This window comes from Mobula birostris, chromosome 8 (genome assembly GCF_030028105.1).
Source record: "Mobula birostris isolate sMobBir1 chromosome 8, sMobBir1.hap1, whole genome shotgun sequence".
NCBI classification, from domain to species: Eukaryota; Metazoa; Chordata; class Chondrichthyes; order Myliobatiformes; family Myliobatidae; genus Mobula; species Mobula birostris.
In genome coordinates, this window is record NC_092377.1 from 2366681 (window position 1) to 2381930 (window position 15250).

Consider the following 15250-nt stretch of genomic DNA (forward strand, 5'->3'; position numbering starts at 1 on the left):
TACTGGGTGGGCACAGGAGTACATTCAGCCAGAGACTCATTCCTCCGAGATGCAGCACAGAGCGTCATAGGAAGTCATTCCTGCCTGTGGCCAACAAACTTTACAACTCCTCCCTTGGAGGGTCAGACACCCTGTGCCGATAGGCTGGTCCTGGATTTATTTCATAATTTACTGGCATAATTTACATATTACTATTTAACTATTTATGGTTCTATTACTATTTATTATTTATGGTGCACCTGTAATGAAAACCAATTTCCCCTGGGATCAATGAAGTATGACTATGACTATGAATATGTTTTAGCAACATTCATCTGCCATTTCTTTGTCCCCCTTTACTACCTCACCAGTAACATTTTTGGTGGTGCGATATCAACTCTCATCTCTTTATATAACTGAAAAAAAACTTTTGGTATCCTTCTTTATATTATTGACTAGTCTGCCCTCATATTTCATCTTTTCCCTTGTTGCTTTCTGGTTGCCTTTTGTTGGATTATAAAAGTTTCCCAATCATCCAACTTCCCACTCAGTTTTGCTACCTTATATGCCCTTTCCTTGGCTTTGATGCTGTCCTTAACTTCCTTTGTCAGCCATAGTTGCCTAGCCCTGCTATTAGAGAACCTCTTCCTCTGTGGGACATATCTATCCGCGCCTTGTGAGCTATCTCTGCTCTGCCATCATCCCCACCAGTATCCCTCTCCAATTCACCTGGGCAAGCTCCTCTCTCATACCTCTGTAATTCCCTTTATTCCATTGTGATACAGATATCTATGAGTTACGCTTCTCCCTCTCAAATTGCAGTTTGAATTCAATTATTTTGTGATCACTGTTTCCTAAGGGTTCCTTTACGTTCAGCTACCTGAAAAGATCTGGGTTATTGCACAACACCCAATCTAAGATAGCCTTTCCCTGAGTAGGCTCAAGCACAAGCTGCTCTGAAATGCCATCTTGTAGGCATCCAACAAATTCCCTCTTGCAATACAGCACCAACCTGATTTTCCCAAATCCCTTGCATTTTGAAATCCCCCATTACAGTTGTGTAATTCCTCTTATTATATGCTTTTTCCAGCTCCTTTTGCAATCTCAACCCCACATCCTAACTATTATTTGGAGGCCTATATATGATTTCCATCATGGTTTTTTAACCCTTGCAGTTTCTTCACTCCACCTACAAAGATTCAGTATTCTCTGACCCTATGTCACCTCTTTCTAAAGATGCAATTCCATCTCTTACCAACAGAGCCACACCACTTCCTGTGCCTTCCTGCCTGTCCTTTCCATACGAAGTATATCATTTGATGTTCAACTCCCAACTCTGGCCTTCTTTCAGTCAAAAGGTGAAGTTGCCTGGGGTCTGTGAGAATTGGCTGTTTGGATTTAGAATTGGCTTGCATATAAAAGGCAGAAGGTAGTGTTTGAAGGGACTTATTCGAACTGGAGGTCTGTAATTAGTGGTGTTCCACAGGGATCTGTGCTATGGCCTCTTCTACTTATGATGTATATAGATGACCTGGATGAAAATGTAGATGGGTGGGTTTATAAATTTGTGAATTATATCAACATTGCTGGAGTTGTGGATAGGTGTGGAAGACTAGTTGAATACAGCACAATATAGGTGAGTTACAGATATGGACTGAGAAAATGCAGATGGAGTTTAACTCAGACAAATGTGAGGTGTTGTGTGTTGCTGGGGAAAATGCAGAGGGACAGTACACTGTTAAGGGCAAGACCCTTAACAATGGTGCTGAGCAGAGATATCTTGGGATCCAAGTTCATAGCTCCATGAAAGTGAATACACAGATCGATATGGCAGTTAAGAAGGCTTATGGAATGCTTGCTTTCATTGGTCAAGGCACTGAGTTCAAAAGTCAAGAGGTTATGTTGCAACTTTATGAAAGTCTGGTTAGGCCACACTTGTAGTATTTCATACAGTTCTGATCGCCCCACTACAGGGAGGACGTTGAGGCTTTGGAGAGGGTGCAGAAGTTGTTTACTTAGATGCTGTCAGGTTTAGAGGGCATGTGCTAACATGAGAGGCTGGACAAACTTAGGTTGTATTCTCTGGAGTGGCGGGGTCTAAAGAGTGATTTGATAGGGGTTTAGATAGATTAGGAGAATGGGCAAAGAAATGGCAGATGGGATACAGTGTCTGGAAGTGTATGGCCATGCACTTCGATAGCAATGAAAGGGCTGGCTATTTTCTATATGGAGAAAATACAAAAAACTGAGGTGCAAAGGGAATTGGGAGCCCTTGTGCAGGATTCCCTGAAGGTTAATTTCCACGTTGAGTCTGTGGTGAGGAAGGCAAATGTAATGTTAGCATTCATTTCAAGAGGACTGGAATATAAGTAGAAAGCAGCCAGTGAAGGAGTGGAGCTTTGAGGCTTTGACTCGAGAGGCTTCGATGAGAAGAGGTGGAGGACAAGCTAGCTCGCAGTTAGTTTTTACAATGCCTCCTGAGATGGTGGTGTGCCTCTCATGTGAGATGTGGCAGTCTTGGGGGATCGCCCCTCTCCCGCAGAGTCACATCTGCCAGAAGTGCATACGGCTGGGCGATCTGGAAGACCGTGTAAGGAATCTGGAGCAGCAGCTGGATGACCTTCAACTCATAAGGGAGAATGAGGCAGTCATAGATGAGAGCTACAGGGAGGTAGTCACACCTAGGCTGTCAGAAGCAGGTCGTTGGGTGACAGTCAGAGGGGGGAAAGTGAAGGTGAGCAGACAGGTAGTGCAGAGCACCCCCGTAGCCATTCCCCTGAATAATAAGTTTACCATCCTGGATACTGTTGGTGGGGACGACTGACCAGGTGTGAGCCACGGTGGCAGGGCCTCCAGCACTGAGTCTGACCCTGTGGTGCAGAAGGGTGGGACAGAGAAGAGGAGAGCTGTCGTCATTGGAGACTTTATAGTCAGGGGAGCAGACAGGAGATTTTGTGGACGTGAGAAGGACACCCGCATGGTTTGTTGCCTCCCGGGTGCCAGGGTCCGGGATGTCTCTGACTGGGTGCACGACATCCTGGTACGAGAGGGAAAGCAACCAGAAGTCGTGATACATGTTGGGACCAACGACATAGGCAGGAAGAGGGATGAGGTCCTGAAGTGTGAGTTTCGGGAACTAGGCAGAAGGCTGAAGAACCGGACCTCAAGGGTGACGTTCTCAGGATTGCTGCTAGTGCTACGTGACAGTGATGGTAAGAATTGGAGGAGATGGCAGTTGAACGCGTGGCTGAGGAGTTGGTGCAGGGGGCAGGGTTTTAGATTTTTGGATCATTGGGATCTCTTCTGGGGAAGGTGGGACCTGTACAGATTGGATGGGTTGCACCTGAACTCGAGGGGGAGCAATATCCTTGCAGGTAGGTTTGCTAGCATGGTTCGGGAGGGTTTAAACTAATTTACGAGGGGGATGGGACCCAGAGCGATAGAGCAGTGAAAGAAGTGCACGGAGTAAAGCCAGATCTAACATACAGAGAGGCTTTGAGGAAAGAGAAGCAGAATAAATGGTGTAAAGGCAGTAAGGTAGAAGGGCTGAAATGTGTGTACCTCAATGCAAGAAGCATCAGGAACAAAGGTGATGAACTGAGAGCTTGGATACATACATGGAATTATGATGTAGTGGCCATTACAGAGACTTGGCTGGCACCAGGGCAGGAATGGATTCTCAATATTCCTGGATTTCAGTGCTTTAAAAGGGATAGAGAGGTGGGGGAGAAAGGGGAGGAGGGGTGGCATTGCTGGTCAGGGATACTATTACAGCTACAGAAAGGGTGGGTAATGTAGCAGGATCCTCTTTTGAGTCAATATGGGTGGAAGTCAGGAACAGGAAGGGAGCAGTTACTCTACTGGGGGTATTCTATAGGGCCCCTGGTAGCAGCAGAGATACTGAGGAGCAGATTGGGAGGCAGATTTTGGAAAGGTGCAAAAATAACAGGGTTGTTATCATGGGTGACTTTAACTTCCCTAATATTGATTGGCACCCGATTAGTTCCAAGGGTTTAGATGGGGCAGAGTTTGTTAAGTGTGTCCAGGATGGATTCCTGTCACAGTATGTGGACGGGTCGACCAGGGGGAATGCCATACTAGGTCTAGTACTAGGTAATGAACCGGGTCAGGTCACAGATCTCTCAGTGGATGAGCATCTGGGGGACAGTGACCACCGCTCCCTGGCCTTTAGCATTATCATGGAAAAGGATAGAATCAGAGAGGACAGGAAAAGTTTTAATTAGGGAAGGGCAAATTATGAGGCTATAAGGCTAGAACTTGCGGGTGTGAATTGGGATGATGTTTTTGCAGGGAAATGTACTATGGACATGTGGTCGATGTTTAGAGATCTCTTGCAGGATGTAAGGGATAAATTTGTCCCAGTGAGGAAGATAAAGAATGGTAGGGTGAAGGAACCATGGGTGACAAGTGAGGTGGAAAATCTAGTCAGGTGGAAGAAGGCAGCATACATGAGGTTTAGGAAGCAAGGATCAGATGGGTCTATTGAGGAATATAGGGAAGCAAGAAAGGAGATTAAGAAGAGGCTGAGAAGAGCAAGAAGGGGGCATGAGAAGGCCTTGGCGAGTAGGGTAAAGGAAAACCCCAAGGCATTCTTCAATTATGTGAAGAAAAAAAGGATGACAGGAGTGAAGGTAGGACCGATTAGAGATAAAGGTGGGAAGATGTGCCTGGAGGCTGCGGAAGTGAGCGAGGTCCTCAATGAAAACTTTTCTTCGGTATTCACCAATGAGAGGGAACCTGATGGTGAGGACAATATGAGTGAGGTTGATGTTCTGGAGCATGTTGATATTAAGGGAGAGGAGGTGTTGGAGTTGTTAAAATACATTAGGATGGATAAGTCCCCAGGGCCTGACGGAATATTCCCCAGGCTGCTCCACAAGGTGAGGGAAGAGATTGCTGAGCCCCTGGCTAGGATCTTTATGTCCTCATTGTCCACGGGAACGGTACTGGAGGATTGGAGAGAGGCGAATGTTCTACCCTCGTTCAAAAAAGGTAGTAGGGATAGTCCGGGTAATTATAGACCAGTGAGCCTTACGTCTGTGGTGGGAAAGCTGTTGGAAAAGATTCTTAGAGATAGGATCTATAGGCATTTAGAGAATCATGGTCTGATCAGGATCAGTCAGCAGGGCTTTGTAAAGGGCAGATCGTGTCTAACAAGCCTGATAGAGTTCTTTGAGGAGGTGACCAGGCATATAGATGAGGGTAGTGCAGTGGACATGATCTATATGGATTTTAGTAAAGGCATTTGACAGGGTTCCAGATGGTAGGCTTATTCAGAAAGTTAGAAGGCATGGGATCCAAGGAAGTTTGGCCAGCTGGATTCAGAATTGGCTTGCCTGCAGAAGGCAGAGGGTGGTGGTGGAGGGAGTACATTCAGATTGGAGGATTGTGACTAGTGGTGTCCCACAAGGATCTGTTCTGGGACCTCTACTTTTCGTAAGTTTTATTAATGACCTGGATGTGGGGGTAGAAGGTTGGGTTGGCAAGTTTGCAGATGACACAGAGGTTGGTGGTGTTGTGGATAGTGTAGAGGATTGTCGAAGATTGCAGAGAGACATTGAATGGATGCAGAAGTGGGCTGAGAAGTGGCAGATGGAGTTCAACCCGGAGAAGTGTGAGGTGGTACACTTTGGAAGGACAAACTCCAAGGAAGAGTACAAAGTAAAAGGCAGAGTACTTGGTAGTGTGGAGAAGCAGAGGGATCTGGGGGTACATGTCCACAGAACCCTGAAAGTTGCCTCACAGGTGGATAGGGTAGTTAAGAAAGCTTATGGGGTGTTAGCTTTCATAAGTCGAGGGATAGAGTTTAAGAGTCTCGATGTAATGATGCAGCTCTATAAAACTCTGGTTAGGCCACACTTGGAGTATTGTGTCCAGTTCTGGTCACCTCACTATAGGAAGGATGTGAAGGCATTGGAAAGGGTACGGAGGAGATTTACCAGGATGCTGCCTGGTTTAGAGAGTATGGATTATGATCAGAGATTAAGGGAGCTAGGGCTTTACTCTTTGGAGAGGAGGAGGATGAGAGGAGACATGATAGAGGTGTACAAGATAATAAGAGGAATAGATAGAGTGGATAGCCAGTGCCTCTTCCCCAGGGCACCACTGCTCAGTACAAGAGGACATGGCTTTAAGGTAAGGGGTGGGAAGGTCAAGGGGTATATTAGAGGAAGGTTTTTTACTCAGAGAGTGGTTGGTGCGTGGAATGCACTGCCTGAGTCAGTGGTGGAGGCAGATACACTAGTGAAGTTTAAGAGACTACTAGACAGGTATATGGAGGAATTTAAGGTGCGGGCTTATATGGGAGGCAGGGTTTGAGGGTCGGCAGAACATTGTGGGCCGAAGGGCCTGTACAGTGCTGCACTGTTCTATGTTCTATGTTCTATAAAAGCAAGGATGTAATGTTGAGGCTTTGTAAGTCACTGGCAAGACTGCACTTGGAGTATTGTGAGCAGTTTAGGGCCCCTTATCTTAGAAAGGACATGGTGCTGGAACTGAAGATGATTCCAAGGAGTTTCATGAAAATAATTGCAGGATTGAATGGCTTGTCATATCAAGAGTGTTTGATGCCTCTGGGCCTGTATTCGCTAGAATTCAGAAGAATGAGGGATGATCTCATTGAAACCTATTAAATGGTGAAAGACATTGATAGAGTGGATGTGGACAGGACGTTTCCTGTGGTGGGAGAGTCTAAGACCAGAGGACACAGCCTCAGAATAGAGTGGTGTCCGTTTAGAATTGCGATGAGGGGGAATTCCTTTAGCCAGAGAGTGATGAATCTGTGGAATTCATTGCCACAGGCAGTTGTGCAGGCCAAGTATTTATGTATGTTTAAGGCAGAGTTTGATAGATTCTTGATTGATCAGGCCATGAGGGGATACGGGAAGAAGGCAGGAGATTGGGGCTGAGAGGAAAATTGGATCAGCCTTGATGAAATAGCAGAGCAGACTAAATGGGCCAAATGGCCTAATTCTGCTCCTATATCTCATGGTTTTACTAGATTATGAGAGGCTTAGTTAGTGTAGACAGGGTGTATCTTTTTCACCGGGGTAGAAATGTCTGAAACCAGAGGACATGCATTGATCAGCCTCAAGATGGCGCTGGCAACCATCGACAACTTTCTGTGCGCTGCAGAAAATTATTTGAGGTTTCCTCTTTAATGTACTACTTTTGAATTACTTTCACTGCAATCTGCAGTATGTAAATTTCCTCATAACAACGGACTTCTGAATCACATCAACGATCTTCAGATTTCACGATTGCCTGAAGAACACGGACCAGTCAAGTGCGGCACTGTGACGGCTCACCGCCCTGGCTGGAAGTGTGACCGGAGAAAGGGAGTCCAAGCCAAGCTGAAAGACTGAGGGATGAGGCCTCCTCCACACGGCAAATGTGCAATCGCTGGAAAATAAAATTGACGTTCTGAGGGCAAGACTGCAGGTCAGGCTGATCTCACTTGTTTGCTTGGTTACCTGTACATTTGTCAGTTGTGAAAGTCAGACCAGAGGAATTTATGATTTTCACAATGAACCAAACTGCAGATTCTGTTAAGACAAAGGGAGAAGGCGTGTGTTTTATGGTCAATTCCCGTTGGTGCTCAGAGGTCTCTGCACTGATCTCCACTCATTACAGACCTTCAGCTCAAATAAATCCCTTCAACCACTTCCCTCTGTCTTCTATGTGCAAGCCAGTTCTAAATCCAGCCACTGATCCCATGTATCTAAATCTCTGGATGAGCCTCCCAAGAGGGACTTTGTCAAACATCTTAATAAAATCCACGTAGACAACGTCTACTGCCCAACCCTCATCAGCTTCTCTCATCACCTTGTCAAGAAACTTATTCAAGTTGGTAAGGCATGACTTGCCCCGCACAAAGCCATGCTGCTCTCCCTAATTAGATCATGGGTTTCCAAATGCTCATATGTCCTATCCCTGAGAATTTTCTCCAGCAATTACCCTACAACTGACACAAGACTCATCAGTCTATAGTTCCCAGGATTTTCCGTTGTTCCCTTCTAAAATAGAATTACAACATTAGGCACTCACCAGTCCTCCAGGATCTCGACTGTGGCAAAGGAGGACATGAAGATACTGGTCAAGGGCTCAGCAATCTTGTCTCTTGCCTCCATCAGGCCCTGGGGATTTATCCACCTTAAATCTCCTTAGGTGGCCCAATACTTCCTCCTCCTTGATCTCTATCTCCCTAACATATTTATGCTCTCAACACTGATCTCCTGGTCTTCCATATTCTTTTCCATGGTAAATACTGAAGCAAAGTACTCATTCAGTACCTCACTCACATTCTCTGCATCCAAGAAAATGCTCCCCTGCTCACTTCCTCTAATAAGCTGCAAGTCATTGCGCCGCTGCTCCAGATCCCTCACACGGTCTCTCAGGAGCTGCATCTCCGTGCACCTGGCACAGATGTGGCCATCAGGGAGGCTGGAAGATTCCCAGGATTCCCACATCCAACACCCAGAGCAAAATACTTACTCTACTGACATGCTCGTTATTCCTCAAAAAAATTTCTTCAGTGGTTTGAACGGGGCATGATTGCGTAAGCACGTGGAGGTCGGCCAGTGAGAACAGCAGGAAGAGATTAAAAAGAAGACAGCTTGACAGAGCAGGCGTCAGAGTAGAGGGAGACAGAGTAGGAAGGCTTTGGCTCAACGGTGCTTAGGCGAGGAATGTTATCTGTTTAGAATACAGACAGAAAGAATGTGTGTGAGGCCGGTTCTCTGTGCTCGGTGTCAGACGTGCGAGGTCCTGGAGACTACCAGCCTCCAGGACGGCCACATCTGCGCTAGGTGCGTCAAGCTGCAGCTCCTTAGGAACTGGAGGTGCAGCTCGATGACCTTCGTCTGGTCAGGGAGAGTGAGGAGGTGATAGCGAGGAGCTATAGGCAGGAAGTCACCCCAGGGCCTGGGGAGACAGATAACTGGGTAACAGTCAGGAGAGGGAAGGGCAAGAGTCAGATACTAGAGAGTACCCCTGTGGCCGTCCCCCTTAACAATAAGTACTGCTGTTTGAGTACTGTTGGGGGAGACGGCCTACCTGGGGGAAGTAACAGTGGTCACGCCTCTGGCACAGAGTCTGGCCCTGTGGCTCAGAAGGGTAGAGAAAGGAAGTGGATGGCAGCAGGGATAGGGGACTCTATAGTTAGGGGGTCAGACAGGTGATTCTGTGGACGCAGGAAAGAAACATGGATGGTAGCTTGCCTCCCAGGTGCCAGGGTCTGGGATGTTTCTGATCGCATCAACGATATCTTGAAGTGGGAAGGAGAACATCCAGAGGTTGTGGTACATATTTGTACCAATGATATAGGTAGGAAAAGGGAGGAGGTCCTGAAAACAGACTAGAGAGAATTAGAAGCAGGACCTCAAAGGTAGTCATCTCGGGCTTACTGCCTGTGTCACGTGACAGTGACTATAGGAATAGAGTGAGGTGGAGGATAAATGTGTGGCTGAGGGATTGGAGCAGGGGGCAGGGATTCAGATTTCTGGATCATTGGGACCTCTTCTGGGGAAGGTGTGACCTGTACAAAAAGGACCGGTTGCACGAATCCGAGGGGAACCGATATCCTGGCGGGGACACAAAACACTGTACAGATGCTGGGGTCCTGACGAAGGGTCTTGGCCTGAAACGTTGACTGTTTGTTTCCACGGATGCTGCCTGACCTGCTGAGTTCCTCCAGCGTGTTGTGTGTGTTGCTTACCCTGGCAGGGAGGTTTGCAAGGTCTACTGGGGAGAGTTTAAACTAGAATTGCTGAGGGGGTGGGAACTGAACAAGTGACGGAGGAAAGGGAGGTTGGCTCACAAATAGAGAAAGCTTGGAGACAGTGTGAGAGGGAGGATAGGCAGGTGATAGAGAAGGGACGCACTCAGACCGATGGTTTGAGATGTGTCTATTTTAATGCGAGGAGTATTATGAATAAAGCAGATAAGTTTAGAACATGGATCAGCACTTGGAGCAGTGACGTTGTGGCCATTACAGAGATTTGGATGGTGCAGGGGCAGGATCTGGTATTGGGAAATGAACCTGGTCAATGTCGGGTCCCTCAGTGGGAGAGTATTTTGGAGATAGTGATCACAATTCTATCTCCTTTACCATAGCATTGGAGAGGGATAGGAACAGACAAGTTAGGGAAACATTCAATTGGAATAAGGGGAACTATGAGGCTATCAGGCAGGAACTTGGAACCATAAATTGGAAACAGATATTCTCAGGGAAACATACAGAAGAAATGTGGTAAATGTTCAGGGGATATTTGCGTGGGGTTCCACGTAGATATGTTCCAATGCAACAGGGAAAGGATGGTAGGGTACAGGAACAATGGTGTAAAAAGGCTGCTGTAAATCTAGTCAAGAAGAAAAGAAGAGCCTTTGAAAGGTTCAAAACACTACACACTTTTCCATTGTCACACTCATGTCTTATCCTCTTGCTCTTCACATACTTGTAGAATGCCTTGAGGTATTCCTTAATCGTGTCCACCAAGGCCTTCTCATGGCCCCTTCTGGCTCTCCTAATTTCATTCTTAAGCTCCTTCCTGCTAGCCTTATAATCTTCTAGATCTCTATCTTTACCTTGTCGATTGTAGGGATGACTTACAGCGGACTGAAAAGCTTGAGCATATAGGCATTAAGAAAGAGGATGTGCTGGAGCTTTTGGAAAGCATCAAGTTGGATAAGTCACCGGGACCAGATGAGATGTACCCCAGGCTACTGTGGGAATCGAGGGAGGAGATTGCTGATCTTTGCATCATCAATGAGGACGGGAGAGGTTCCGGAGGTTTGGAGGGTTGTGGGTGCTGTTCCCTTATTCAAGAAAGGGAGTAGGGATAGCCCAAGAAATTATAGGCCAGTGAGTCTTACTTCAGTGGTTGGTAAGTTGATGGAGAAGGTCCTGAGAGGCAGGATTTATGAGCATTTGGAGAGGCATAATATGCTTAGGAATAGTCAGCATGGCTTTGTCAATGGCAGGTTGTGCCTGATGATCCTGATTGAATTTTTTGAGGATGCGACTAAACACATTGATGAAAGTAGAGCAGTAGATGTAGTGTATATGGATTTCAGCAAGGCATTTGACAAAGTACCCCATGCAAGGCTTATTGAGAAGGTGCTGTCTGAAGGGAGGATGCTGTCTGGGTTGCATGCCATCTTGGTCAGTTTCCCATCCACTACATAACGTGCTGGGTGGGCACAGGAGTACATTCAGCCAGAGACTCGTTCTGCCGAGATGCAGCACAGAGCGTCATGGGAGGTCATTCCTGCCTGTGGCCATCAAACTTTACAACTCCTCCCTTGGAGGGTCAGACACCCTGAGCCAATAGGCTGGTCCTGGACTTAGTTCATAATTTACTGGCATAATTTACATGCTACTATTTAACTATTTATGGTTCTATTACTATTTATTATTTATGGTGCAACTGTAATGAAAACCAATTTCCCCCAGGATCAGTAAAGTATGACTATGACTATGAAAGTAAGGAGGGATGGGATCCAAGGGGACATTGCTTTGTAGATCCAGAACTGGCTTGACCACAGAGGCAAAGAGTGGTTGTAGATGGGTCATATTCTGCAAGGAGGCTGGTGACCAGTGGTGTGCCTCAGGGATGAGGAAGAGGAAGGTTGGGTTAGTAACTTTGCTGATTAGACAAAGCTTGGGGGTGTTGTGGATAGTATGGAGGGCTGTCAGAGGTTACAGCAGGACATTGATAGGATGCAAAACTGGGCTGAGAAGTGGCAGGTGGAGTTCAATCCAGATAAGTCTGAGGTGGTTCATTTTGGTAGGTCAAATATGATAGCAGAACATAGCATTAATGGCAAGACTCTTGGCAGTGTGGAGGATCAGAGGAATCTTGGGGTCCAAGTCCATAGGACACTCAAAGCTGCTACAAAGGTTGATTCTGTGGTTAAGAAGTCATAAGGTGCATTGGTCTTAATGAATCGTAGGATTTAGTTTAAGAGCAGAGAGGTAATGTTGCAGCTATATATGACCCTGGTCAGACCCCACTTGGAGTACTGTGCTCAATTCTGTTCGCCTCACTACAGGAAGGACATGGAAACCATAGAAAGGGTGCAGAGGAGATTTACAATGATGTTGCCTAGATTGGGGAGCATGCCTTATGAGAATAGGTTGAGTGAACTCGGCCTTTTCTCCTTGGAGCGACGGAGGCTGAGAGGTGACCTGATAGAGGTGTACAAGTTGATGAGAGGCATTGATCATGTGGATAGTCAGAGGCTTTTTTCCAGGGCTGAAATGGAAAACACGACAGGGTATAGTTTTAAGGTGCTTGGAAGTAGGTACAGAGTAAATGACAGGGGTACATTTTTTACGCAGGGAGTGGTGAGTGCGTGGAATGGGCTGCCAACGACGGTGGGGGCGGAAAAGACAGCGCCTTTTAAGAGACTCCTGGATGGAGCTTGAAAAATAGAGGGGTATGGGTAAGCTTAGGTAGTTGTAAGGTAAGGACATGTTCAGCACAGCTTTGTGGGTCAAAGGGCCTGTATTGTGCTGTAGGTTTTCTATATTTCTATGTTTCTAAAAATGCAAAGAAAAACCATAAACTGAGTCCACTTACCCACTTACTTTGCCGAAGCCTGAATGATCAAACGCCTGTCGCTTCTACTCTCGCCACTGGCCGCTCCGCCTGTCCCTTCTGTGCTTTTATTTAGTTATTTGAGCTCAGTTGCCGCCACTGATAGGCCCCGCACAATGGACTAACACCCACAAAGTTCTTGTTTGAAATCACCAACTCTGACCTCGAGAAGTACTCTTTTGTCCAGCTCAGCTGCTGTCGCTGATCAGCCCCGCAGAATCCTGGTATCATTTTTGTGAACTTCCATTGAACCCTTTCCAGCTTTAACTCATTCTTTCTAAGATAAACTGCTGTCAATACTGCGAGGCCTCACCAGTGCTTTATAAAGTCTCAACATTACGTTGTTGCTTTTATATTCTTGCCCCTTGAAATGAATACTAACATTTCATTTGCTTTCCTCACCACAGACTCATGTTGCAAATTAACCTTTAGGGAGTCCTGCACAAGGATTCCAAAATCCTTTTGCGTCTCCGTTTTTTTGTATTTTCTCTTCATTTAGAAAACAGTCAACCCTTTTATTTCTTCTGGAGGTTCGCCATTTCACAGCGTTTCATTACCACAAACCTCGTGCACATGATGACCAAAATATCAGACCCTTAGTCTGCATGGCAGCAACACTACCTGGCCGATGTATCTGAATTCATAACCGATATACAACATAACAAGGGGAAAAAACAACTCAGGCTGGAGTTTTTTTTTACTGGTTACAGTAAATTTTCTGCGGCATAGTCTTAGAAAGGGCCTGTGATGGAACTGCAGCCGGTGTGGTTTGCCAGCAGGCAAAAAGTAAACGTCAGATGGTGCTAAGGAGGAAAAAAAGGATCAGCCACAAATGAATGGCAGAGTAGACTAGATGGACCAAATGGCCTAATTCTGCTCCTAAGTCTTAAAGTCTTATGTCCAGGCACCACTGGCACCTCTTGAGGTTTCTGAGTGATGATGTGACCATTTTGATGTGGACGTTTTTGGTCCTCTTCCCCCTCCCATGGTTTCATGCACGTCCTTACCATGGTGCACTGTACTACTAGGTGGCAGGGGATCATACCTCTAGCATCGACGACAGCCACAGACGTGGCTCGGGTGTTCATCAGCACCTGGCTTGCTGGGTTTGGCACCCCACCTAATATTTCCTCTGAGCACAGTCCCCAGTTCATAGAACATAGGACATAGAATAGTACAGCACAGTACAGGCCCTTCGTCCCACAATGTTGTTCCGACCCTCAAACCCTGCCTCCCATATAAGCCCCCACCTTAAATTCCTCCATATACCTGTCTAGTAGTCTCTTAAACTTCACTAGTGTATCTGCCTCCATCACTGACTCAGGCAGTGCATTCCACGCACCAACCACTCTGAGTAAAAAACCTTCCTCTAATATCCCCCTTGAACTTCCCACCCCTTACCTTAAAGCCATGTCCTCTTGTATTGAGCAGTGGTGCCCTGGGGAAGAGGTGCTGGCTATCCACTCTATCTATTCCTCTTATTATCTTGTACACCTCTATCATGTCTCCTCTCATCCTCCTTCTCTCCAAAGAGTAAAGCCCTAGCTCCCTTAATCTGTGATCATAATGCATACTTTCTAAACCAGGCAGCATCCTGGTAAATCTCCTTTGTACCCTTTCCAATGCTTCCACATCCTTCCTATAGTGAGGTGACCAGAAATGGACACAATACTCCCAAGTGTTCATGTCAGACCTCCGGGTTGCAAAAGGCCAGAGGCACTAGGCTACATCACACCACGGCGTATCACCTGCTGTCTAATAGGCTATGCACGTGAATTCTCCGCTCCCTAAGGGCTGCTCTGAGAGCTTCCCTGATGGATGAGTGTTAGCACAATTGTCTGCTGTGGGTTCTGCTGGGGCTCAAAACAGCTCTGGAAGAGGGCCTGTAGTCATCTGTGGCTGAGTTGGTATACAGGCAGCCAGTATGAGTGCCAGGTGATTTTACTCCTGATGCCACAACTGCCTAGTTGCCTCTCAGCAGCGTTCCACCCTCTTCAGTAAATTCAATTCATTTCCAGCTCCTCCTCCCTCCCATCGTGGTGTACAGCACTCTTGGCTTCCTGTTGCCCTACATTCTGTCTCGTCTGTTTTCGTCTGCCATGTCGCCCACCAACATCATCACAGGTCCCTTACAATGGTCCATTCCACATTTTGGAACAGCAAGAAGAGACTTTTAGCATAGATAAGAGGGGCAAACCTGAATGTATTTTGGCAAATTGCCTTCAACCAGCCCACCAAGATTTGGAGGATTCCACTACCATGCCCCTGGTGCCACAACGTGACCAAGAGCGTGTCAGCACACCTCTGGACGAGTCAGACACCCCCTGCTGATCCTCCACCCGTGGAACACAGGACGTGAGCCGGATGGCTCGTCCGAGCTCCACAGAGGCTCACAGTGCCGGTTTTACTGAATTCTGGGGGGCAGCGGGGTGGGGTTGCTGTGTAGGGTAATGTAATAGGTGGATGGAAAGGTTGGGATTCATTTTAAGAGGCTGCTCTGATGTGATGACGTAATCATAAAGGGTTTTTTAGTGTGCTTTGTGCTCAGGTTTTGGAGTTCAATAAAAATGTGTTATGGTTTTTCTTAAACATAAAGTGCCTCACTTTGTTGTATTTGTGAAAAGTACACATGTGCTGATCCATGCAACGGT

The 15250-nt window shown here is 46.6% G+C and overlaps 1 protein-coding gene across 1 annotated transcript in view; it reads right to left on the reverse strand.

Annotated features, from left to right (window-relative positions):
* Positions 1-12870, reverse strand: part of LOC140201096 (uncharacterized) — a 59674-nt gene extending 46804 nt beyond the window's left edge. Inside the window, exon 1 of the mRNA XM_072264693.1 lies at positions 12582-12870. The gene's annotated coding sequence lies outside the window, so the exon portion shown is untranslated. The remainder of the gene's footprint in view (positions 1-12581) is intronic.
* Positions 12871-15250: the final 2380 nt, after the last annotated feature.